This window comes from Sceloporus occidentalis, unplaced genomic scaffold (genome assembly GCF_023333645.1).
Source record: "Sceloporus occidentalis isolate IW3139 unplaced genomic scaffold, rSceOcc1.0.p SCAF_125, whole genome shotgun sequence".
Taxonomy (NCBI): domain Eukaryota; kingdom Metazoa; phylum Chordata; class Lepidosauria; order Squamata; family Phrynosomatidae; genus Sceloporus; species Sceloporus occidentalis.
Genome location: NW_028317105.1, coordinates 550,763 through 577,445, shown reverse-complemented (window position 1 = coordinate 577,445; position 26,683 = coordinate 550,763). Strand labels below are relative to the sequence as shown.

Here is a 26,683-nt window from a genome sequence, read left to right as displayed (position 1 = left end):
TTTATACATGGATGCCTTGAAAGTAATTGCCTGCTGTATAAGACAGCCTTTAAACTAAACTCGGGAAGAGATGCAGTAACCAGATCACCGCTCATGGACAGCTGTTTTTGTTGTTTGTTTTTTTTATAATCTGTTTTTATACTTCTTATTTTACACCAAGAATGCTCAGGACCCCAGCTTTCTTTACTATTCATCCAAGTCAGAAAGCTGTGTGCAATGGGTCCCTTCAAACCCTACTAGCCTTTCATCATCCCAGCCAGGAAAATGCAGCCCGGCTAGAGAGTTACCAGGTGCAGCTTTACCACAGGTGCCCAACCAGAAAGCATGGCTGAAGAGCTGAACATAGCAATCAGCTCCAGAAGCAAGAAACAGCCACAAACATGTACCACAGCCTCTCTAAACAACATCCTTAATGGGACTCATCAGCGTGAGGTTGTGATACTGGCTTAATACTTGAGGCTTGGGGTAGCACGAGAAATATCATTACATAAGTTATGGTCGGTAAAGGTGATGGAAAACCCTTCCGCTAAAATTTAGGGGTATGTAAACGTTCATCTACAGACACCAGACAAGCCAGAAGGCTTGTTTTTTCCCTCAGAAATCTCATGGTGCTGCCACAACCACAAGGGATTATGGGTAGGCGCATGCAAATAAGGTCAACAATGAACCCCTTAATTTTATATATGTATATACACATTATTCAAATGTTTTATTTGGTGTGCTGAACTACAAGATGTAATATTGTATAGCCTCCAACACTTTCTGGTGTCTCACCTTTATTGGATGTGGGGGGTGGTTAGATGTGGATCAAGGGGGGCACATATTGATGTCAAACTCCAGCATATGACATCATATTACTTCAACAAGTCCCTAGGTGTCCACGTTGGTTACTGTGAACGAGGTCTATGCTGCAAAAGGACAGTGCACTGAAAATCAGGACTGCTCCGCTAGAAACGAGGAACTTGGTAGCTATGATATTGCTGCCTGTCTTCTGGAGCCGTGCCGCAACTGGTTTGGGTTACCTTACATGTGCGCAGAGCATGCCGAATTCCATGCCTACCCATCTATTGCCCCCTTGTATTCTGGACCCGGCCACTAAACTTATAGTCTTCTACAGTTAACCCTTTAAAGGATGATTAAAAAAAACCTCAAAACTTCTACATGGAACATGTTTCCATCGACAGACTTTTGTTCTGCTCAATTATTGAAATAAAAGAATTGCTCTGTAGAGCCGTCTTACAGACCCAGAGTCCTTGAGCATACTGGCTCATGGAAATGTGTTTCCAAACCTCACGCCAATATGGTGAGGGCATTTCCTTGGCTGCGGTGCTCTCATTATTTTTCTGTTTGTTACGACACAATACGAATAATTATATTATTGTCCCATCGTAAGATATGTCTTCCTTTTCACCCGCAGGTGCTTCCTTTTTAGTAATGAAATATCCTACGCTCCGTAATCGTGAAAACGGCTCTTGGTAACAATTTAAAACACGAGTGTACGGAAAACAAAAATATGTAAGAAATGTTCTAGCAAAGAACAAGGTTTAATGGGCAAAAAAAGGGTTAAAAGTTGAAAGGTTAATTTGACATGACCTTACCCTTACGTATTCCTCCCCTTCCTTCCTATCCATAATGTAAATGTATGTCTGTTTGCTCATCAAAAGGAAACAAACGTAATTAGAGTTTCTATACAAGAAATAGAAAAATGGCTTTCCCCGCATAATTTTTCATTGAATTTTATGTATTTATATCAGAAATTGAACTTTTTGGGCTAATACCTAATAATTGCCTGTAAAGGCATTTGTCACTTAGCTGTGCGTTTTGTTCCACGTATATCTCAGGATGCCTGTGGCTAGTAATTCAACGACTGATCTCGTATAAGCAGTGATTTATGAATGTTCAGCAGGTGGCAAAATTATTGTCCAAAGAAGGACCCGGGATCAGGGCCTCCATCACTGGGCTATTTACATCAGCATTTCTAAGACAACAGACATCCAGGCACCAGCGTGTCAGGGCTTTTATAACGCGGTCCCTGGTGGGCCTTTGGTGGAGACGCGGACTTCTGCTGCCACATATCTTCCGCTAGATGTGCCTCCATCGGCAGCATCGACAAGGAAATAAAAGAAAGCTAGAAACAGCAGGGCACCTTTAACCCAAGCTACATGAAAGGGACGAGAAAAACCCTGATCCGATCCGACTGTTAATGTCAGCGGAGTGAAGAGTCTGATTCGTGGCCACATATGCTGACAGATGGTTTAACCCTTTGTAAAACGGAGGGTCCTCGTGTACGTAACACGTGGACGGTTGGTGACACTGCCATGGAAGCGACGTAAAGATAATCCATCGCTCTTCTTAGATATTATAATTTGTAGGTCCAGTCAGTCAAAAAAACCTCTACATACACCTCTGTTTACATTTTTATATATCCGTGCGTGTATACCAAGTGAGCAACCATCTTCGTATCTAGAGACTCTCTGGGGTTGAACTGGAGTCTCCGGGTCAGAAGGGGACCACAGTTTGGGCAAGCCCACTCCCCTCCCATTTCTCCTACTACTATCCACCAACTTAAGCCTGTCTGGGACTAGCCTCACCTCTATGCCCAGCTAGCCCCTCTCTATATGTGGCTAGCCCAGTCCCCTCCTGAAGCCACTATCTCAGAAGGAGATCATTAGGACAATATTCCACCCGTGTCCAGCAAACCCAACAAATAAAGGACAGTCCCAGTCATTGAAAAATGCTTTATTTTGGGATTTTTTGCAAGGTCCAAGTCAACTTACCCTGGCCACACCACTTGCAAACCTGTAAACTTCCCATGGTAGGCTACCAGGAGCCTCTGTTTGGATAGTGGCTTCATTAAGGAGTTGGGGTAGCCACAACAAAGGCTATGGAATATCCCTTGGTGGATGGTATGTGGTCATTATCAAACTCAGCTTCCCCAAGAGAAACAGACCTGGAGACCTGGGTAAACGGGGCTTCACCCAGAGACTCCGAGTCAAACCCAGAGAGTTCCGTAGGGAGGTCTACATTCCCCATCGTATCTTTCCGATATTTTCACTCAGTTCATGGACAGACCTCCAAAAAAAAACATTTAAAAAAAATGCCTGCTTAAGTCTCTCTGATTGTTTGGGGCTATTAAGAGATAAAGCGAGAAAGAAACACTTAACATACATTTGTTATTCCATCACTGATAAGAATAACTTTTCTGCCTTTTTGAAAATGAAAATTAATTAAGCGTAATTAAATCTGTATCAGGATTAGAGCGTTACCCTTTCGCAGAATAAATACTGTTAGAGATTAACCAAGGGGGTTTGTGTAACTTGCATGTGATATTATTTAAAGAGCCTGCAAGATAATAGCTTTCCAAAGATGGTCTAGAGAGGGAGCTGAATTTATATATAGCTGTTTTTAACAGAGTTTTGTTATTCCAGCCTCAGGCCAAAGGGTCGAACTGGGAGTCTAGAGGCTTTAGTGAGCCGCGTTAACTAAAATAATATAGGCTTGTGTTTTTTTTAAATTATATGCATGGACAGTGTGTGCTTCGCCACAAATATCACAAATATGCCATGGCAAATGTGCCTCGGACAACCAATAGCAGAAACATTGATATTTATACCTTTTAATGTTTAGTCCCGTTGCATACATTATCTCCGGCCGTAGGCTCAGCTACATGGGAAAGGTTTTAAAAAAATAGTAACTCGTATCTCGGAACTTTTTTCCTTAATTGGCACTGTGACCTTTCACTACTATAAACTCATTAAACCCCTATTAGGAAAAAAAATCAAGGTGCTGGCTCGCCAATTGTGTTAAAAAAAATAATAATAAAAATAATAATAATAATAATAATAAATTAAATAATTATTAAATTTTTAGTATTTTTTACATTTTATTTTATTATTATTTTTGATTGCTGTACAATGACTGAACACAATCTTCCTACTTCCTAAAAGGGCCAAAACAACAACAAAAATCTAATTTTATGCCTATTCTCAATTAAATATGTAATATTAATATAAGTGTTTGTGTACATTTGACAGTCTTGTGAAAACTCTTCTTTTTTTAACGCTGTGTCTATTGCAGGTATTAAGATCAGAAGTCAGTGTATGTTTATTGCTGCAGACGTCAATTTAAAAAAAAAAACCTCCTAATTGCTCCGTGGTCCTTCCTCCAACACAGAGGGATAGAGACAGCAGCCAAAAAAATTTAACAAGTCAGGGTGCCTTTGAAGATATTTAATTAAAATCTAATCCCACATTCTTAAAGGCTCACATAAATTAAGCTGTCATTCAGAAGATTTATGCATTCACATTTGCATATTACATACAATTCATCAATTACTCATGTTTGAAAGCAATGCCTTTCCCAGGGAGTTGAGCTGCCAGCCGTGCCAACGGGAGCTCTGAGACACACAAACTGTACCCGCTGGTATCTCGGAGAAAGCCACTTCCATATGTCTGCCCGTCTACTACACATCCACACAGCCCTGGGCACGCTTTGCAAGACGTAGGGCCATACATGATGGATACTTCGTTCACAATCTGTCGGCGCAAGAAGAATATTTTATTCTCAAAGCTCCATACAAGCAAAGAAACCTTAATCCCCCACCTTGCAACAAATAGATAAATAAATAAAAATAAATGGATCTCATCCAAAAAAAAGACTCTTATTCTTCGATCAATAGTTAGACTCTGTTAGCAGAGCAAAGAACATTGGGGATGGAACACTGCAGAAGAATATAAAAGGACGCTTGGAATTTTGACAATTTTTTTTACTGCCAGGTAGAAGTAAAATAGTCCACATGTATAAAAATCTAGCCTGCCCTTTTTTTTATTCCTACTGCAATTTTATAAAAGTTATTTGATCACCACATCTGTGATATGCGCTGTCTAATTCGTCTCTCATGTCAGGATTGAAGTGACTTATGCCTGCCGGTTGTACCCGGCTACTATGCTTTACCGAGACATTTGTTTGCTTCGTCATGATTTGCTGATGTAACCCTGTTGGGCATTGTCTCTTGCTTCACTTCATGTGTTGTACGACATGCTTTGTTTTGGTCTACGGATGTCAATAAAAACGATTTAAAAAAAAAAAAAAAAGTTATTTGATCGTCAGCTGATGGCCATACTTGAAAAACTCCACCTTTGTTACCAGCCGAACCTCCTGGCAGATAGACACAAAAAGTAACTTGAATGTGCAAGGCAAGATTCTCGAGGCACAGATGTGTGACCAGTCCTGGGGATTTGGTTTTATCGCGGGCTTTATTTACAAGATTCTGAAAGCTCGATGCCTTGTTACTGTCCGAGCTTATGTCAAGAACCTAGCCAGATCCAGATTTCTTTAAGAATAGGATGGGTCATCTTGAGGGCATCTTGAGGTCTCATTGATCTTCTGCAGTTTAGCTGCTAGGCCAACATGGGGATTGGATCTTCTGATCCCATAACAGATATCTACAAAGAGTGGTAGCAGCCGTACATTTGGCTCCTTATTTAGATTCCGGCTTAATTGTAGTAAAGAGAGTTAAAAAAACGGCTTATGCTAATATACTGAAAGTAATAGTAAAATCCGGGTAGAACAAAAAAAAGGCCATGATGATTTCAGCCCTTGGTCTTCTATACAAGAGGCCAGCAGAGGTGCGTGCAACATGAAACAAGTTAATTTAAGTCAAATTAAACTTTGGTTCCACTTAAGTGAAAACTATATTTCCAATACTATTAATAATTTTGCCCGAACACATCCAGTCAAGCCCTTTGGCTGCACCATGAGATTTCCGAGGGATAAACAAGCCTTCTGGCTTGTCTGGTGTCTGTAGATGAGTTTAATAATGCTTCTACATACCCCTAAATTTTAGTGGAAAGGTTTTCCATCACCTTTACTCACCATAACTTATGTAATGGTATTTCTCGTGCTAGCCCAAGCCTCAAGTATTAAGCCAGTATCACAATCTCATACTAAGTTATGCAAAGGATGAGAAGCTGTCTATGATCGCTTCTTGGCCTTTTGGCTAAGATCAAGTGTAGTATCCCTGTGGTGTGGTGTGGTGGGAGCATAGAGGTTGAGGTGTTGATTTGCCCCAGTACACATATGCTGGAGTCGCCATGTGCGGTTTGCACGCCCCTGCCCATGGCGGTCACGATCACACCAGGCGTTTTCTCTATGCACGTCCTCTTCCTTGACCCATCAGGGTTTGGGTTTGTGACCTTATTTTTGAACATGGCCAGGCCATGAATGGCCAACCCCTATTTATTTAATTTATACTATCGCAATGTATAACACATGTGTCTATTAATTTGGTTTGGATTTCACGGTTCCTTTAACCCACTGTGAGGCCATGTTTTTGGATCACTGTTTTTCTTTTTGAGGCAGTGAAGCCTAAAGGGAGTGCCCTGAAGGCAAAAGGGCCTCCTACTCTGTTACTTATGGCGAGATGTATCTGCTTTGTTTAATATACCTATATTCAAACATTCAGCTTTTGTCTCATCTGTGAAGTGTGTGTTTATCACTGTGTGAGTTCTTACACTCCTGTGCTCTGGACCCCAACATCCAGCAAGGGCTGAGATATGATGAGCCTGACAGAAAGAGAGAAGCCACCAGGAATCCCTGGGAAGCAGCACTTCTCTCAGAGACTCCAAGTCAGACCTGGGAAGTTCCACCTTATGCAAAATAAGAATTATAGTATAAACACTTTATATTAGTATTTTTTGTTGTGTTGCCACATACATCAAATATTTAGATCAGTTAGGTCGAGAAAAAAGTGGCATTTTTTTCTCTAAGCTACAAATAAAAGTAAATATAAAATGTATGAAAGCATTTATAAACCAGGTAATCAAACCTACTATTGCCGGAATCAGAAAACACGTTACTACACAAAGCCTCTGCTACAGCTGGCGACGGTGGGTAGAGACATGCAAATGAGGATGCTCAGTGTGTTCAGATCCCCGGAACCTCTTTTGTTTCATGTTTTTCTAAATGAAAGCTTTGCAATTTATATTATTACACATCAAACAATAATATTCCCAACGAGAAACGGCCAGCAGACTATTCCCATGCCACCCCAAATACAAACAAAATACCAGCATTGCTCACCGCTACAAAAATACAACCTCTGCTTTCGTAATTAGAAATAATGGTTTTTGGGGAAAAAAAAAAAAAAAAAAAAAAGACGGGTTGGACCAAACTGATTTTATCTACTGTCAATTCAAATGTTTTTGTGTTTCACGGAAAAATAAAATAGTGTACTCTTCGACCTTTTTTTCTGCTAAATTATTGAACTTTAAGAAACAAAAATAGGTTTGGAATTTTTTTTGGGGGGGGGATTGGTTGAGTTGTCTTGCAATATTGAAAATATTCTATTATTAACTGGAGTTAAGGTTTATATTGTGACATCTTCTAGTTGAAAATGCAAGTATCTAATTTATGGGAATTATTACTACTGGAAAAACACAAATTATTTTTATGTAACGAGCATGTGCTGGTTTTCACACTAAATTGTGCATTTTCCAAATTTTAATTGTATTATTTTTTTCTTTTTACTTTCTATCCACTTTGCGCTGACAATATTTTGTTAAATCACCCTAGATTTTTACTTCTTATTTCCACTTTTTTTTTATACCAGAGACCATCATATATCCTTCCCAGTCATACAGGGAATTTAAACATACATGGTTAGGCTAGACGGGGCCGAATGGGTCTAATATGCCAGCAAATTCCCGGTATTAAGGTCTTTATCTGTTTCGGATGGTTTAAAAACCCTTCTTTGACGGTGATAATTCTTCTGACAATGAAAGGGTTAAACAGCCGCCATAAGCATGTATATCATCTGTCTTAGTGGGATCCCTCTAAGCATTTCGAACCACTGCCTTTTTCAAATTAAGTCTCACAATAGCTATTAAATCACTAGTTACTTTTAATTAAAGTTTAACACACCTTGTAACCTTTAAATTCAGTGGCCTGGATCTGGTAAATTGAAATCCCTGTAATTTAGTTAAAAGGAACCGTTTTCCTAACAAAGAGCTTAATTCAGAGTTACTATATAATTTATTTATTTCCGAGGGAGGGGGTGAAGGTTAGGGTGAAAAAAAGCGTAGCTATGATCAGTAGGGCAAATCTACAAAAACGCACATATTCAGACAAGGACTGCAAATCATTCATACATTGTTCTGGTCTCTTCCACCAGCAGCACGTGGAACATAGCTCTCATCACTTCCAGCCAGCTTCTGCTGCTAAATGCGATATGAAACAAATATATACATAAAGTCGGATTGGCAGAAACAATGTAACACTGGAGTGCGAAATGCGAGGCCGCTACGAGTCCATCACGGATGGCCAAGACCCAACATTTTTAGGTTTCTGGAACTTTGGGAATCTATTAAATTCATGGAACCTTAAAAAAGGTGATATGTTGAGATATTCATTTAGAAGATTTATAACTAATCTATGCGAAAACAGAAATTTGTATAATTTGTTACTGTGATATATACAGTAATTAGCTGTTAAGATGCCACCTGTTGAAACCTCAACTCAATCAAGGATCCAACCTCATGATCCTCCTGGAATATTTCTATGTCCAACCACCTTCTCCTTGTATGACTTTGGTCTTATAAGGCATAACACCCCAATATTGTATACTAAATTTATAGGAAGCACAACAATAAACACACAGTCTATCCCTACAAGTTAAAACACCGTGATCTTTGCTCCACACAAAGGGTTAGGATGAAAAACTTGTTTTATTTTCACTATGGAACGTGGCCAGCACTCTGTAATCACACGTTCATGGGGTAGTTTCCTTTTAGTTGGACGTGGCATAATGTCTTTCCAGAACCAATTGATCATACATGAAGATTTGCACTGACTGGAAACCAGACTGCCCAAAAGAAATTCTCTTTGTTCCACAACCCCTTCGATTTCAATTTAAAATACTCAGATTAAAAATTATTCGTATTTCACATTGACAAATGTAACTTTTTCCAAAACGTTCCTTTTTTCCCCAATGTTTTATAGATAGTTTAATCACACCCATGGTCAGAAAGAGATGAAGTAAAACTTCTAACAACCGCCTACTGTATAGATGCAAAAGTGCTTGCAGCTGATATGAAAGCCGGCAGCCGCATGCATATAATGTAAGGGCAATTTTCACTGGCAGTCAGATCGTGGTGTAATATCTCTCCCTCTACTGCGGTTTCTGGTGGAAATAAATACCCGCAGAAGTACTTACTTCATAACTGTACCTGGGAACTGTCCACGTTTAACTCAGAGTCTCCAAGGTAAAGCCCTGCTTTCCTGGGTCTCAGAGTCAGTTTCTCCTTTCTCCAGACAGGGGAGCAATGTTTGGCCACACCCTCTTCCCTCCCACTCCCCACCCATTTAAGATTGTCTGGGACTTACCCCGCCCCTACGCATGGCTAGACCCACTACACCAGAAGAGGTAGCCTGCCCTGGTATGTAACTGAGCAGTTTTTTTAACAGATTTTATCCAAAGTGTCCTTTTCTGAAAGTCTGGCAAGAGTTATAAGCAACCGTTTCTTATAGTCGGGAAGTTTCGCTAACTGTGTTATTTGTACGGCTAACTTGAACTTTCTTGCAAGAAAAACTTTCTGAGGTCGCCGTTCATAATGTTTAGTTAAATAAACGTCATTAAACGTCCCGTCTCGGTCCGCTGTCCTGTAAATAGAATCCAAGACTTTGTGGCAAGGTTGGCCGGTGTCCTCAGAGTTCTAAAATACAATAAAAAAGTCCTCATATATTTCATTAAATGAATTCATCATTAAGAAAAAGAAAATAATTCTAATCACAGCCTGATAAAATCTAAAGGCCTACAAGAATGTTCTACGACGGCGAAGCAAAGGGCTTGTTTATCGCAGGATTCAGTCTGTTTGTTGAGCGTCGAGCTTCGGAGCCCCGCGTTGCAAACTTCAGAGATTTAGAGATTGTGGTAGGAAACGCGCATTCGCTTGTGTTTCAATTTTCTTTACATTACGGCCAATTATGTTGTAAGTTTTAATTTCCATTTTGCAATTAAATATCAAACTTCGGCTGCAGGCAGCCACTGAGAATTTAGATTGGCTGACGGCCAGTTTAAATCTTCAGTACTCCATTCCTGCTATTGAAATAACACTATAAACTAATCTTCTCTGCTGTTTGTACTGCTTAATATTGAGTTTGGCAACTGCGAGCGGTGGGAAGTTCAGGGGCCGACGGTAAGCTTAGTCCTAAATAACCCTCTTTTTCCTGTTGTTTGTTATTTATATATATATACTACGGCCTGGTGTATTAACGGCTTTTTTTTTTAGGCAAAGTTTTAGCTGACTAACCATGGTGGTCTAGATCGTCTTTACTTAAAGGCACTCAAATAATCCAAACTATGTTATCACGAGACACGGAGCCCATTACTTAGCGACTTCAGAGTTTGTTTTTGTATAAAAATGAGCTGAAATCACTTTTTGCCTTTCGTGGAATCGTATTATGGCTTCTGAAGGCGGCCATGATGTGCCACTTACCGCTGAGGTCAGTGGGAGGGGGTGATACAGATATATTTAGAGCCTATACTAGGTTTCAATGACCTACTGGAAGTCCTGGAAGGTCACAGCCATACCTGGAAGAATCGAGGCTCCCGCCCTAGGTAGCAGGTAGTCAGCGGGCCATCTGCTGACATCATTAGGCGTTCCACTGACATCAGCAGGTGGTCTGCTGACAAATTTGGGGGGGGGGGGTAGTGTGCCTCCACGCCGATCCCAAGACCAAAGCAAAAAAAAGGCTAGAGTTCCGAGGTATGGACATAGCTGAGGTCAGTTTGGAATAAATAAATAAAATAAAGGCACGAAGAGGACCCTGGACGTACCTGGCTTTTATCATCATTAAATTAGTCTGCCTATATTAGAACTGCCTGCCTGTTCCTTACACCAACCCTTTTACGGCTACCAGGGGACGGAAAATGTCTTAAAAATAACGTGCCACGAAATATAAAAGGAGCTCCTTAGTGTGTTAAGCAAACCAATCTTAGCAGGTCTGTCATGTTATTCTTTCCTGTGAAGGTCTGATCGCCTAAATAAACAGCACCGAGACATTTAAGAAGCTGTTTCAGCTTTAATTGCCCCCGCGAACGTCCCGTTAAAAATGACACCCTAAAAAAAACTGAAAGCCACGAGAGGTCATCTGAAGCCGAGTGGAGTGTTTGCGTGGGTATCCTGACTGTGGCTAGTGAACTCGGCTCATTGACGTGATCGCTCGGGAAAATCTTATATTTCATTTATGAATTGGAAATTGCATCCAAAGGAGCAGAGGAAAAGATAAACATTCCGTTGTTTGTTTTTTTCGGGTTTCTTACATCTTCACCGTTTCTCGACGGCCACGCCGGGATGACATTTACAAACATTTCATGTTGATCTAACTTGGGTCACATCAATCAAGCGTACAGTTTCAATGACACTTTGTTAAATAAACTGTCATGAAAGATTTATTGAGAATTTGATAAAAGTAAAGAAGATATAGTATTAAAAGGTGTATGCACAAAGAGAGGCAGAGAAGCCCCCGGCACACAGACCACTTTACCATTACTGACGCCGCAAAGGGCCGTACTCCCTGAACTTTACATTATTATATACAAATTACCATAATTACCAATAATAGGTGTGCCATGGACGCTGAATTCGCTAATACCTTTCCATAAATGATCCCAAAAGTGCATTATTTACACACCTCGTCTCTCCTATAGTAATTGCGCCACGGAATCTGCTGGCGCTATTTAAATAAAATGTCACGTAAATTGGGATTCCTTTCGACAACCTCTAAAGCTGTGATTTCTTTTGTGATAAATAAGGACTGGTATGAAAATTACTTCATTAGGATTTGGTACAAATAGACTTTTGGGCAAAGAAAGTTCCTCCACGATCAACCAAGAGCTCTCCAATTCATATAGAATTTAATAAACTATATACAGTGTTTGTTTTCTGTCCACCACGGAACGTTAAATGGGTTGATTTTACCTCCATCATATCCAGGGGCAGAATAAAAATGGAACCTATTGATTGGCTGTAATAAAATGGAACCTATTGATTGGCTGTAATAAAATGAAACCTATTGATTGGCTGTAACTAGTAGTTTTAAATGCTACACCCAAGGGTGCAAAGTTCCATTCTGCTGCTTTTCTGCATATATCCCCGATATCAATATTATACAAATATTATTCACCTGCTTGATCCCCCACTATGCGAACGGGCACGATGAGCTCTCTCCACCAGATATCGATGCATGAAATACAATGTGTACGTCGTGACGCAGTGCTATATATATATATATATATATATATATATATATATATAGATATATATATAATTTTTTATATAGCGCTATGGAATTTGATGGCTCTATATAAATAATAATAATATATATATATATATGTTCAGCACTATTGTGGGATGACGCTCACTCCTACATAACTCCCAAGTCTTTGGCAAAGTCTCGGTGCCACTCCGCCTGTCAATCTTCATTCCCGTGGCTGTGTGTTTCGGCCGGGCTGCTATGTCGTTGAGTTATGCCGCTTTCTTTAGAAACATGAATAATGCATCACAATCCTTTCATCCACTTCCTTTACAAACACAAATATTCCACATGTGCGTCCGTACCTTCGACACCGAGATGTGACGATGGGGGGGGGGGAGGGGTACGGATGTCTGTTACCCTAATAGCTACTTTTGTCTTTAGTTGTTGGACACAACACATTTATTGACACAATGTTTGTGTGTGTTTATCACCAGTTTAAACAAGTAGCGTGTAGGACAATCCAAGTAATGGCTGCCTGCGAAGGGCCAGAACATTGCCACACACCCCAACACAGGCGTCCCAATTCGGAATTATTGCATACCCGATCAAAAAGTGGGTAGACCACTGTGCTTATTATTATTATATGCCTTGACTTACGTTACCTTCCTTTTTATTATACCGTACAATGTCAAGTGCCAAGTACATTTGTATACAGTATATTCCATCATAGGTTTCTCCCAATTAGTTGGGTTACCCCATATAATATCCGCCTAGTATTTATTTCATTTTGGCGCAGACCAAAACCTCGATGATTTCTGTAATGCGATATTCGAGGCAAGCTGTACATCTGTAAGCCCGAAATAAATCAAAAATATTACATTTATGAATTACTTTATTTACCCAATTTACAAATTATAAAATATTTACCAGATTCTAAACTCTAACAGGACATGACAGCGAGAAATAGTTTCAAATTTCAGAAATTTCTGCATTCTAATTTAAGTCTTAATGATCATATTAACCCTTTTCCCCTTAAATCTGTTAAATTGGTTGCAATAACGTGCTTACCCCAACGACACTGAAAGGGTTAAGTGTTTGGGCCGTATACATGATGTATAGCTGTTTACCTTTCTATACAGACACTAATATTTGTGTTTAATGGCCCGCCATACTGGTATCAAAGTCCACGAGAGGCGGCTCGAGCAAATGCCAACTTTCCATTTGCAGAACATTGACCGCGCGGCCCGTGGATCTTCTTGGTGTTGAAGCGTCATTAAGCTTTCTTCGCACAATGTGTCCGATTCTGTTACAGCGCCAGGCGTTCCAAAACCTTCTCCGGAATCGGGATTGTTAAATAAAAAGACCGTAAAATGTCAGATTTGTTTTCCAATGTGGGGTTTAATTTTTCTCGGTAAACAACGAATTCCGGCTACACGTTTTGATTTTTCATCTTTTTTCTATTCTATTCAATTTAGAAAATACTACCTCGGAGTTTGCCATTAAATAGGATATATGTTTGTCTCTCGATACCACTTCTGCTGGGAAGCTGTTCCACCTATCGACCACCCACTCAGTAAAGTTAATGTTCATTATATCACGTCTAAGCATCTGACCCTCTAGATGTGCATGCACCGAAAAACACTTTCGCAGTTTATTTTTAAGCCCAACTCCTATTATTATCAGGCACACAGAAGGCTGTAAGTCTACCTCGTCTACAGTTGGGATCCGTATACATTCATTAATCAATGTTTTTCTCCTACTTAAATTAAAGTGAGATACATTTATCAGCTATGCTATAATATACCGTAATTCACAATGTTAAGCTAATAATCATTAATTTAGTAAAGGTCATTCATTAAACACAAAATTCGTAATTGCGAAGATATACTATTATAAATATATATTAATATTTTTTTTTATATAAAAGGAAATTAATGTAATAGCATATATGTATGTATATATATACTGTATTTATATATAATATTATATATTATCTTTGATTTCAAGACAATATTTTAGGTACTTTTTAAGTTCTTTTTAATGTTAAAATAATAATATAAAAATATTAATTAATTAATTTTTATTTTTTTCCCCAATTCTGGGAATTATTATCCTTTCCTTTATTTTAGATTAGCTTCTGTATTTTTCTAGTGGGAAACTATTTTAAATGTGCCTTTAAGAAAATAAAAATAAAAAATCTTCATTTTTCACCATTTGTTACCCATGACATCATAGTGTTTATTAAGTGATATTTCGTCTCCCAAAACAAAAGTGCATGGGAAAATAATTTCTTGGCATTTCCTGATTTTATATCATGCGGCCCGGGTTTGTAATTAATTATTCCGTTTTTTTAGACTGTCCTCTCTCGCTGCGCTGGGATATGGAAAAATACATGGGTTACTTCTGAGTCTTTGAATGCAGGGTTTAGAGAGTCAGACATCTGAATACTAACTTAAAGAGATTAAAAAGATTATTCTCTTGTTTTCTTTATACAAACATTTCCTACAAACATTAGTTGCTAAGAAAGAATTTATCTGGGAACGAAACAATAATACAGAGAACCGAAAGCGCTCAGGCGGTTCTGCACTACAAGACCCATGATGCAATGCGCAGCGTGGCTTGCTAAGCATCATGGGAGGAAATATGGTGCTTGCAGAAGCCAACTGGGGATGAGCCTTCAAAATGTATAGTGACGTCATGTAGCTGAAACACAACTCTCCATTTAGTGAATAGATCACACTGTTAGAAGGGCACGTCCAAGATAGGCGAATGGGACTACTGATAAACCCCACCGGTTTTCACCGCCATGAAACCCTGTAAGACTAGTCTTCTAGATCCATGTCCATCTCCCCGCTGGCGTATCAAAGGACGATACGTCTTAGAACTCCGTCACCCTATTAAGTGAAGAAAAAGGGTTACTGTGACCGGCATATTTCGGAAGTGATTTTTTCCCCAAAAAAATATGTTTAAAAAAAAATAAATTAAACATATATTTTTATTGTGAAATTGTACCTGGTATTTAATATATTTAAGATCTTTATGTTATTTATTTAGTATATCATAATTAATCAATTCCTTAATTAAAATGCTTCAGCAGAGATTCCATGCATGGACATACACTGAAGGTTGCAGGAGAAAAAAAAAAAAAAATGTAAAAAAATAAAGAATAAAGCGCCATTATTTCAATCACTCATGATATATGATGTTGTGTTCCCCGGTGGTCTAGTGCTTAGGATTCGAATCCCAGTCAGGGAAGTTGTGTTACTATATTCTGTTATTAATCTGTTTCCAAATGATTTTTTTTTCAACACTTCACAATACTAGAAGTTATAATAAATGTGCTTGGATCCGTTTTGAATGAAGTCTAAACGTCAAATTACTTTGTGATATGACCGGTACAGCGGCAATAGAGAATTGACAAACTAAAATAAGTACGACTTTCATAAGAATACTAATAGCTAGGTATAGAAATAAATAAATAATAATAATAATAAAAATATATATATATATATATATATTTTTTAGTTTAGTTTCATTATATATATATAATGAAAGAGGGGATAAAGAATTTCAATTGCCCTCCTAACACAAGGTATTTGCCTTCTTCCCCCTAGTGTTGCTATCGGACATATATTCCATTAATTATTTATGAACTGCTTTAGTAATAAGGACCTGCGATGGAAGGTACTCCAGGATTCCAAATTCCAAATTGCTGATGATCTAGAACCATTACAATAAGAGATCTCGGTGCTACATGCACATCACGAAATCTAATGTAGAGTTGAATAGAAAGTAGAGTGTGGGGTAAGGACTTATCGTCATCAGAGTCATGCGATGCTGACAACATGACTTCTTTTGGGGATAAAAAAGATAAAAACGACCCCGGGATTGCCCTAGTCAGTTTGACCTGACCACATTTAAATCCATTTAGGTCTACGACCCAGCAACTAGAAAGGGGATTAAACAGGAGTTATTGGACAGACTATGATAGATGACTATTTACACTATACATAAATATATTAATTTTATTTATTATTTCTCTGTTAATGCAGTTGTGAAACAGAAACACCAATTCTTAACTCCTTAATGACAAAGCCCGTACAAGGGGTTAAGGAGGATCTATGTAACTTTAACTCGAAACATAGTTGCAGAAAATCTATTTTTATGCTTCACCCATCCGAAAATATTAACAAGCATTAGTGAAACGTTTCATTTCTGTGCTTGCAGCAGGCAAGGACTCCTAAAGTACGAGGAGAAAACGCAACAAACTTATCTGCTAATATTCCGCACGCAGACAAAAGGATGGAAAACACCCCCTGGGAAATAGGATGTTCGCTTTCGAATTCACCGTACAGTAAAATAAAAAAAAATAAAGTCTCACTATAAAAGAAAATTGATCCTGCTTAGTCTGTTAAAATACAAAATCTAAGAAAGATTATAACATACAGACTGACATCTATAAAAAGTAATGAGCAGAGCCATCAAAAGGAGTATAAAAAGTGTTCATAAACTGGAAGATACACTCTTTTTTTAAAGATGATTTGCCATTCTGTTTGTTACAATCAGGGTTGCTTTTTTTCACCCAAAATGGGTGATTATTTTAAAGGGAGGACTGCCGCATTCCATATTATCTGTACCTCTAATAGGTACACCCATATACATGCATAATCATATATATATATATATATATATCTATATATATATATAATATAAATAATAATAATATATATATTAAAATAAAATAAATAAATACATAATAGCAAGTGTGATATTCACTCTGGGATCATGGGAAATGAATGTAAATTTGCAAAAAATGCCATGGCTATGTATTCAGTGGCAAAAGATGATTTTTCAGAACTGGAAAACATACTTATATATAATTTGAACATTAAATAAAAATAAGAATAAAACAAATGATGGTATTCCGTGCCGGATTGTATGGCTTTATTGCAGATGTTGAAGTTTCATAATCTCCGGGACCCATCCGGGGGCCATAAGTCAGGGATAATAACAGAAAATAGATACCGCAGGCATGCATTAAATTCATTAGTGATCCTCATGATATATGTTGTATAAGCATTCGAGTAAAAATGATCTGGTCACCTCAACAGCACCATGGGTGAAGGAAGAAGTGGAAGTGGGTGAGATTCACAATTAATGCCCAGAGCCCACGTGTTTCTGGGAATAAACAATTCAATTAAATGGAAAAGAAGCCGCTTCCCTCAGTGCCAGAAAATGATGTGGGGGACAAAATAGGCGCCGATCTCTAAAGAGCGCCAGAACTTCTCTTGCTATCAAATACTAGTAAAGGAGCTTCCCAGGGCAGACTACCGGGAGCTCTCCCTCTTATGAGGGAGTGGCTTCATTAAGGGGTGGAGCTAGTGGCATGTAGGGGTGGGGAGTTTTTTGGATAGGAGTGGGCGGTAGCGAGTAGTTGGGAAGTGGGCGGAACCTGGGCTGGCGTGACCAAATGCCACCTCCCTACACGGAGATTGAGGAAATCAACCCGGAGACTCCACGTCAAGCTGAACGTATTCCCAGTTATTGCCCCTGCTGACCCCGGATCGTCGTCCATTGATGCGCCGGCGGCTTGTAAGAATGCACGGATACTGCAGATCCCGTAAGCAGGGAATAAATATCGAATAATGTCATCTGCCCCTAACAAGCTCCGAACAGAAAACTAACAACCAATGCTCCAAGTGTTTGTTCTGCTCAACAATCACTTTTAGCCATTTCAGAACTTCAACTACAGGAACAAATTCTATTCATATAATTCCCAAATCAAACAAATACATTGATGCGCTGCGTTGCTGATGCCCTCTTGGTCACGCTGAAATAACACGAGCACGGGGTGACAGCGCTATCTCCTACAGCCAGGCAATTCCAGAGGTACACGTGAATGCGATTAGGAGCGAGACCCAGGCCACATTTTCTCCTGCGCTACAATTATACAATAAAAACAAACGTCTGGAGGAATGTGACAGCTTCTGGTTCCTGAAAATGTGTTTTATTACCCAAAGAAAACACTACGGCTCAAATATTTAGTTGGAATGTATGGACCCTTACAAGGCATGCCATCGCCGCAACCCCCATTTATTATTGAAGAGTAATTAGTAATTCTGCTTGGAATATGCTTGTCAAAAAACGTGCTACTGTTCTAAGCTCTTTATTTATGCATCCCCGCACAATAAAGTCATTAAAGATGTTTCTTTTCCCGAACGAACGGAAAATGACTTGCTAAAGGACCAGAGCGTGTAATAAAACAAAGAAGAACAAAAGAACGGCTTTGTGCCGCGATCATGTAGTCTGCGTTCGGCAGGCTCTCTTGTGTTTGCTTCTGAGGTTCTACAACACTCTAGAAAACTATCGGGTTCCGTGTCTACTTCCTAACGACGACTCTCGGCCTCCAGAGCAGAAAGAATCAACTACACAGATCAAGTATGTTTTCTATGGGAATGATATATATACATATATATATATATATATACATATATATATATATACATATATATATATATATATATATATATATATATAGGATATAGAAGGTCTCCCATTTTTATAGTTATATTGTAAAGAAGAAGAAATAAGGAGGTGAAGAAAGTAAGAATGTCCCACATCAACTTTTTCAACAATGTAATGGACCTTGTGCAGGTTGCCGCATAAGACCACTCATGTAGCTCTTACGTGGCCACCCCGTGACGTTCCTCTGCAGAGCACTGCGAGGTGGCTCCTCGGGTAGGTTGGGTGAGTGTTAACTCATTCAGTTCCAACCACTTATGGGGCCAGTCCATAATAATTGAGAAACAAAATGTGTTTTTTTAATTATAATTATTAACCCATAAACTAGATAGATAATATTTTTCGTCATCTAAATCAAACTATTGCAAAACTACAAAAAAAAACTGTCCTGGTCTCCCGCGCTGTGAAAAAATGTGCCCCCCCCCACTCCTGGCACTCAAAGGGTTAATACTTAACATGGATAATCCCTGTCATTTAATACAGTGCAAGATTTAACCCATGAAACGACAATTAATTATATATAAGTATAAAACGTACATTCCAGATCCAAACATTTTTGCATTTTGGAATTTGCCCAAATGGACCGCATAAAAGGAGCGCAGAAAGAATGCAGTCAGGGTGTAAATGTTGCATATAGTTCTTGTTACTCTAGACACCCTGATGGCTATATGTAGAAACGGGAGTGGCCCAAAATCTTTATATCAGAGGACCCCCATGGGGCAAATACCCAACTGCCCCCTCCTTGCCAGCCCCCCCCGCAGGGCAGCCATTATTTCAGCCCTATCAGTACGACTTGAAATATGGTTCCCTCGCTTAGATGCCTTTCACAGAAAACCACACGCATCTCTTATGCACCAAAGGAAAGTATAAATTATATAGATCCATTTCAAATTAAACGTTTGATTTAACACAGACAGGCTGGCGATCATTTAGATAATTTTAACACTAAACATCTGTTTCTCGGCTACAAAATCCCCCGAATACCAAACGCAAAGTTATTTTGTGATTAGTAGTTGTGACATTTTTTTCATAACGCTATTAAATAAAAAAACGCTATAATACCATTGACTTCTATATTCACAAACAATAATTCGAGCCAAATGTCTAATCTCTTGCTAATGGCGCCCAAACGCGGTCTTCCCCGGAAATTAGGAATTTTGCCGGGGAATTCCTCGGCGATAAAATGGATTTGGGTTTGACTTTCGCTGACAGATTGTTTGGGGGACATCGCGAGCCGGGAAACGTCACAACTTGAACTAATCGGTGACAGATACACAACATTCTATCTGGAGGAGTCAGATGATAAGAAAGCCACTGAAAGGTTATCGAGCCCGCTCGCAGCCCGATCCATATATCACAGACCCCCCCACACCGCCGCTGACAGTATTGTTTATGTCCTGTCGGGTAAAATAATGACCAGGCTTTAAGGGAGCGGCGCTTTACAAAGTGTTGATTGGCTGGATTTGTCAAACAAGTTTATTTATTCACGCGCTTTTGCCTGTTGTCAGTTATGGGGCCAGCGGAATTCCAGGTAAGGGGAACAATGTTTCTTCTCGCCTTCTGATTTTATCAAATACTCTAGCCAATGAGAAGGGTCAAAGCGTGCCTGTCAAGACCCATAATAAAGATATGTCAACCGGGAGGGGGAAAAAAATGACTTTGATGTGACATTTCCTATCGCACCCTTATTCTTAGTCTAGTTAAGTGATGTGAGATCAGTGGATGTAGACCAAAATGATGCATTGTCCTTCACAAGAACTTGTTTGAAGTTCCATTGAGATTAAAGGGACAATCTAGGCATCATATGGACTTTGAGGTATATGATGGTTGACTGGTCCCTTTACATTTTTACGTGGTCCTCCTTGCGTATGCATGGGGGTACTCTGCAGAATCCCCTTACGCTTTTGCCTCTTTCCCCGAAACCAAAGCTCCAAGGCTTGCTGGAGTTGTGTTCGGCCGAAGACATCTCCTGCACCAACATGGTGTAGTCACCACCAGTTCCCGGGGGGGGGGGTCTAATGAGACTGATTTCAACAGCAGCCCTTTCTTGCCACCGACTGGCAATATTGCCATACGCAATATAAACTCTCAACAGAAAACATGAAGACTTTATTGGAACGGCAACGTAGCAGGTTCTAGCACACTAGTTGGTCAATGGCACCGAAGGGTCACAAATGGGTTCAGTCCTTGACCCAGCCACTAGAGGGCAACGCAATGGAGAAATATATAAACATCTTGGAAAAAATACCCAACATGACATCCCAAGATGTTGACGCGTCTGGAACGTTATCAGGAAACCTGTACAAATCAATGGTGTTGCTTTAAGAATTCTATAACAACAAAACTATGTTTGGTCCCCCCCCCCCCAAAAAAAATAATAAGTATCCATTTTATACCTAGAAAGACAAATAACTGACATCCCAGGCTCTAGTTTTTAGGAGCCGCTACATTTTAATGCCACATTTGTTCAGCTTACCATGCGCGCTTCATTCCCGGCTGCGTTCAGATTAGTTTTCACTGCTTGAAGCTGACCAAATTTCCCTTTGAAATAAAGGCACCGGAGCTTTAACCTTGACACTGTGATAATGCAAAAATCCTGCTATAAAGTCACTGAACTGGTGACAGAAAAGCAAGAAGCACCTGTGAACGCAGCCTGTTAGACGGTACGTCGAGCCCCCAGAGTTTTCCGGCTGCAGCTGCTGAGTTGAGGAGCAGTTGGAATTGCTTGCTGTTCTCTTGACTACCGTCCCCCTGAGACTTACAAAAAGGTTTTGACTTTCTTCAGCTGCATAATTTCTTCTTTTTTTTTTTGTTGATTAAGAAGAATTGAGGAAAGGCTCTGTTTTGAAGAAGCGTTGACAGGGAGGAGAAGCTCTGTCTAATTTTTTTATTTTGTGGCTGTGATACCGTTACTCCGGGAAGGAAAGAGGCAACTTGAACAAGCTTTCCGGAGGTTCCGCACTCATAGAACGTATTCACAGGGCCAGAACTTTGGCTAGAACTATATGCATGGGTTGGCGTGCAACCGCACACAAGTGGCAAAGGGTCTTCATCCGCACAAGTGAAACTCGAATCACTAGTAACGTTCTTGTGTCTTCAAGAAAACCCTATATGTGTTTCAGCAGGACTCGGCAGCTTCTAAGCAAGCGTGTGATCCAGCGAGTTTCTGACGTGGACACTTCACAAATTTTAGTAAATAACCCAAGAGCAAAAATGTCTACTCACTAGTATTCTATATGAATACATCTCATGTCACTCTATAAGCAGATTGAGCAACTGCCTAGGGCGCCGGAGGATCCTAGTGAACCCCATCAGAGAACAAAACACTGTGCATAAACTAATTGTAAAGTTTCTCCAAATATAAACATTTTTATTGGGTTTCTTATTCTTTGTGTAATTTGATATATTTACTTTGTATGATGTTTTTTTTTTTAGGACCCCACGAAAACCAAATGCCACTGATGCCATACATTCTCAGCTTTCCTTATGTATTAAACTGATGTGTCAAGAACGCTTGTATTTAAAGCAAGACGTATACTTTTTATAATTGTAACAATGGTTTGTCATTTTAGTAAAGTAAATATATTATAGTAAATATTAACTTTGTGGTCACCGAACAAGCAATATTGTAACATAACCTGGGCCTTAGGAGGTTTCCCGAATGTAACTAGCCTGCTTTCTGGAGCATTACTAAGATATTCATAAAATATTAACAATACACCAAATGATAATTCTTTGTTTCTCCACCGAAAAATTCCTTACATTCCAGGTGAACCTTCGTCTTATCAAACCCTAGTTCTTGAAGACCAGATGTGATTGCCGGACGGGCAATCTGGACACAGCGGGCAACTGCCAAGCCATTGGCACTCCAACAGGAGATCAAGTTCTGTAGTGGCCGCACTCTACATGAGCATAAAAACACAACGACCAGCCAATGGGCACGCTGACTCCATCAGGTGGCCACGGGCCTTAAATTTCCAGTGCCGCCTCATCGTCCCTAGTCCAGCTCTGCTTACCCCTGCTCTGAACCTGTGGTCACATTTGGTGTCCTAATCATTAACATTCCATTCAACAAAAGACGCGTTTTTCCCGGATGCAACCTGTGACGCGTCATCATCATCATCATCATCTCAAAATGTGGAATTACTTGTTTCCAAGGTATTGTAGTAAGCTGTGCCCAGGAAGAACACCTAAGAGCCAAGTAAGAAATTAAAATCTCTGTCCTGCCCCCTGATGTATAAACTTCTCTATTTATTGTGAGGAACGCTGCCGAGCCAAAGTACATATTAATCTTTATCTGCCAGCCGGTTGTTAAAGCCAAAGCCACGTTAAACAGCCTTAAAGGGAAATGCCGTGCCGCTGTCTATCTGTGCGTTTTATTTCAATCACATACTGCCTATTAATATTAAGTACATAGAAATAATACACAGAGCACAGTGCTTTCTGAAATGACATTATTAGACTTGACGCATCAAAATAATATGAAAATAGAATATATTGACATAGGACATTCCACCGCTAAATCCTTTTTTTTTGTTTATTTTCTGGAATTTTTTTTACGGCCGTAAGACTTATTGCAGGGCAAATTAGGTTGTCCCGGAACAAAGCATAAAAATATGTTACCAGCCCCGTCCACCCTGGGCAAATACCCCAAGAGCCAATGGCCATTAACACACGTACCTTTACTTAAGCCATTTTTTTTTCGAAGCTGAGGTGTAAAAAGGGGTAATAGGAATGTAGAATGATCCAAAGCGTTTTTCCAGGTATAGATCCATGAACATAATATTTAATGTGTAGCGGAACATTAGGAAAAAGATACTACGCTTCGATCAAGAGGAAGCCTATTCTTGGCCTTCATAGTCAACACTAATGATGTGATGTTCAGTGTTTAGACGAGTAGATCCCCTGTAACCATCAGCACACCAAACGACTAAACCGGATCTTCTAAGTGGAATTAGATGCCTCCGTTCAACTAGTACAGAGATTTCAATTATTATTGGAGGGTTTTGTCGGCAAAATGAAGTTGGAAAAGCACAGTAGTTGATTTGGCAGCAGAAATCACTGCAGAATTCAAAGGTGTCCGTGGTGTTTAGGGTCGGAGAACGTTTGGAGAATAAGACCACGCTGAGCTCCACGAAAACAATTACAATGATGTTAAAAGACCAGCAATTTTCTAAGAGTTATAAACGTAGCTGGGTTGCCCTGGCTGGACGTCTCTCTTACGGGAAGTGGGATGCTTTGGGGCCAACTCTATATGTTCACCCACGTGTTTAACCTGCTTTGGGGCCAATTCGGGAAGGCTCAAAAAACATTAAAGGAGGCAGGAGTGTGTAAAACTATGGAGAGGATTAGCTCTCTTTGCCTGGGGATCAAACACTACCCTACACTGATTCCTGGAACTTTGGCGCCCAACATGTTCCGCAGTGCTGTGCAATCAGCAAAAGGGGACATAAGGAGGATTATAACGATTTGGACAAAAGGTAAGGAAGGCCCTGCTCAAATGGTCAAAGCTTTCCTGATATCCTCTTAACGCCAGTACCCCTTACTGTCCATTTGGAATGTTGAGAAGAAGGGCGCTATGAGCAGCATTCTCATCCCATCAGTTCTTACCACACATGGGAACTTTCTAAATGAGTTAACCCTGAGAATCTTGAGATATCCCCCCATTAATAGCCATACCTGTGGCTCCCTTGAAGATGTAGGTGGTTGGACCCGCTGACGTTGCATGTGGGGCTACCATCTCACGCAAGAAGAAGCCATCGTGGTCGGGTTAGTGGGCAGGGAGTGGAGCAAAACCCAGTGAGTTCCAAGGCATGTTAATAGCCAATTGTGAGGATTTTATGCCGTGACTCGCCAACTGGATAATACCGAGCTTCATGAAAACCTTAACCTTACACTTAATTGAGTCACCTGTATTCAAGCAGGGATACCAACCATGACATACTGGCAGCAAACTCAACAATTGGGAGTCTTATACACAATCACAGGAGTGTAGAATAGGAAGGAGTCCGTTCCAGACTGTGTGACCCTGCAAATCTGCCCCTTCACCCTGAGATCTGGGCAAAACAAAAATGACATTTGCCAGGTATGGTTGTTATGGGTAGAAAAAAACATTAATAATAATTTTTTGATGCAATGAGACAGGTATTTGTTTTCTGAGATGGTGGCAGCCACGGCTATGAGATCGGCGGCAGATACTGAGCTCATCTTGACACCCAGATCTGTTTTGCGTGCTAACGGCCGATACACACCGGCGCTGTCCCTTTAAACGGGGCCGTGCGCAAAATAAGCCTCGCCGCTTAAACGCACGCAACTGCAAAACTAATTAGTGAATTTAAGTTGAAAAATTCTGTAAACAAATGCCGTTATTATTCATTCCGCTCCGTGCTACAGATGTGGGAGGACGTGTTCAATGATAAATTAGGCATGAATCGCTTTTGCTCTGTAAACCGAACATGTTAGCAAAAGGCCTGCATTTGTAATTAGTATTTATGGCCACAGGAGAGAGCCTCTTTTAAAACAGTGACAAGAAATTGATCAGTTTAGGTCGTCATGGCAACCAACGCCCCCCCCCCCTTTTTATATTTTCGCTCTCTCTCCTTAGCGTTCAGCCTGTTAAGTTTCGTCCATGTTTAGCAATACATTTATGAGCCCCGGACGGAGACTGCTCAATAATGCAAAGCGACTTCGAGATGTTTAAATGTCAAACCTACTTTGTCCGGACAGACGGCTCAATAGATGATCCGAGAATAAAAGATGAATCTTTAAATAAAAAGAAAAAAAGAAAGAAAAAATAACATTGTTTTTTCATTTCTTTAGTCGGAGAAAGCTCCTAAACACAAGCCCCAAATGCAAATGACGTTAGGAAGACAGTATGAGGTCGTCAGATTCATAATAATAGCTAATAATGACTGATGATTTATGAGACGACGCCATGGAAACCGCATCTTTCTTCACCCTTGGTTACTTTTATGAGAGGTCTATCTGCGAAGGGAACAATGTTCCAGTATAAGGCTGGGGCTTTTATTTAACCTATTCACCACAGGTATGGCTTGGGCAATCTATCACAGCCCCTAGGCCTATAGCAACGAGACCAAACTATAGCAAAAAAAATGTTTTAAAAAAATCACCGACGGAGGGATCATCCATCACTCTCAAAAGGTAAATGTTTCGATAATCTGCTTTTTACTCCAATAGTGAAATCGCAGATCCCTGCAGCCGACACTTCCCATAACTTGCGGCTGGGGGGGTGAAGAGTGATGGGAGTTGCAGTAGCCACAGCGGCAGGTTTTGTCCGTCCACAGCCTGATGTGAACAAGGCAAATGCATTTTATCGCACAAAATTCAAATAAGAAGACATTTTATGCAATTAGGTTTTCAGATAGTTTAACTACAATTCCCACTATCCTAACAACAGCCGGAGTGATATCAATTGATCAACCCCTGATTGAAAACTCATATTTTTTCCCCTTTTTTGCTGTATCAGATGTCATGTTTAAATAACATTATGTCAGCCCATCTGGTTCCTTTTTAAATTGTTAGCATTACTACGCCAATAAAAAAAGACGAGGATTAAGTTTTAACCACAAGCATTTTCTTTCTTGTCATCTTCCTAAATTTTCCTCTTAACTTTTTATTCCTAGAATAAGGATAAAGAGGATAACACTTACTCCGCTTACTCAGCCATAACATCTGAAAAACGAGTAAAAAAAACACCAATCCGCATTAAAAAAATGTAATGGTGCTTTTTAACACTTGTTTTTATTTATTTTTTTAAATACATTTTTTTTTTTTGTTCAGGATTCATGAAGATTTCGATTTAGGAAAAAATTTGCAGCTGGAGTCCTTCTTTGCCTTTTATTGACGGCTTCTAAAATTTGGTTCCTGGCTGCTATATTCAACAAAG

General features: G+C 39.7%; 1 protein-coding gene and 1 pseudogene across 1 annotated transcript in view; one reads left to right on the top strand and one right to left on the bottom strand.

Annotated features, from left to right (window-relative positions):
- The window catches only part of LOC149281985 (dachshund homolog 2-like), a 197,791-nt gene that overhangs the window by 107,984 nt on the left and 63,124 nt on the right, over nucleotides 1-26,683 (bottom strand). The gene's annotated exons all lie outside the window — the stretch shown is intronic.
- Nucleotides 5,979-6,131, top strand: LOC149281986 (U2 spliceosomal RNA; annotated as a pseudogene).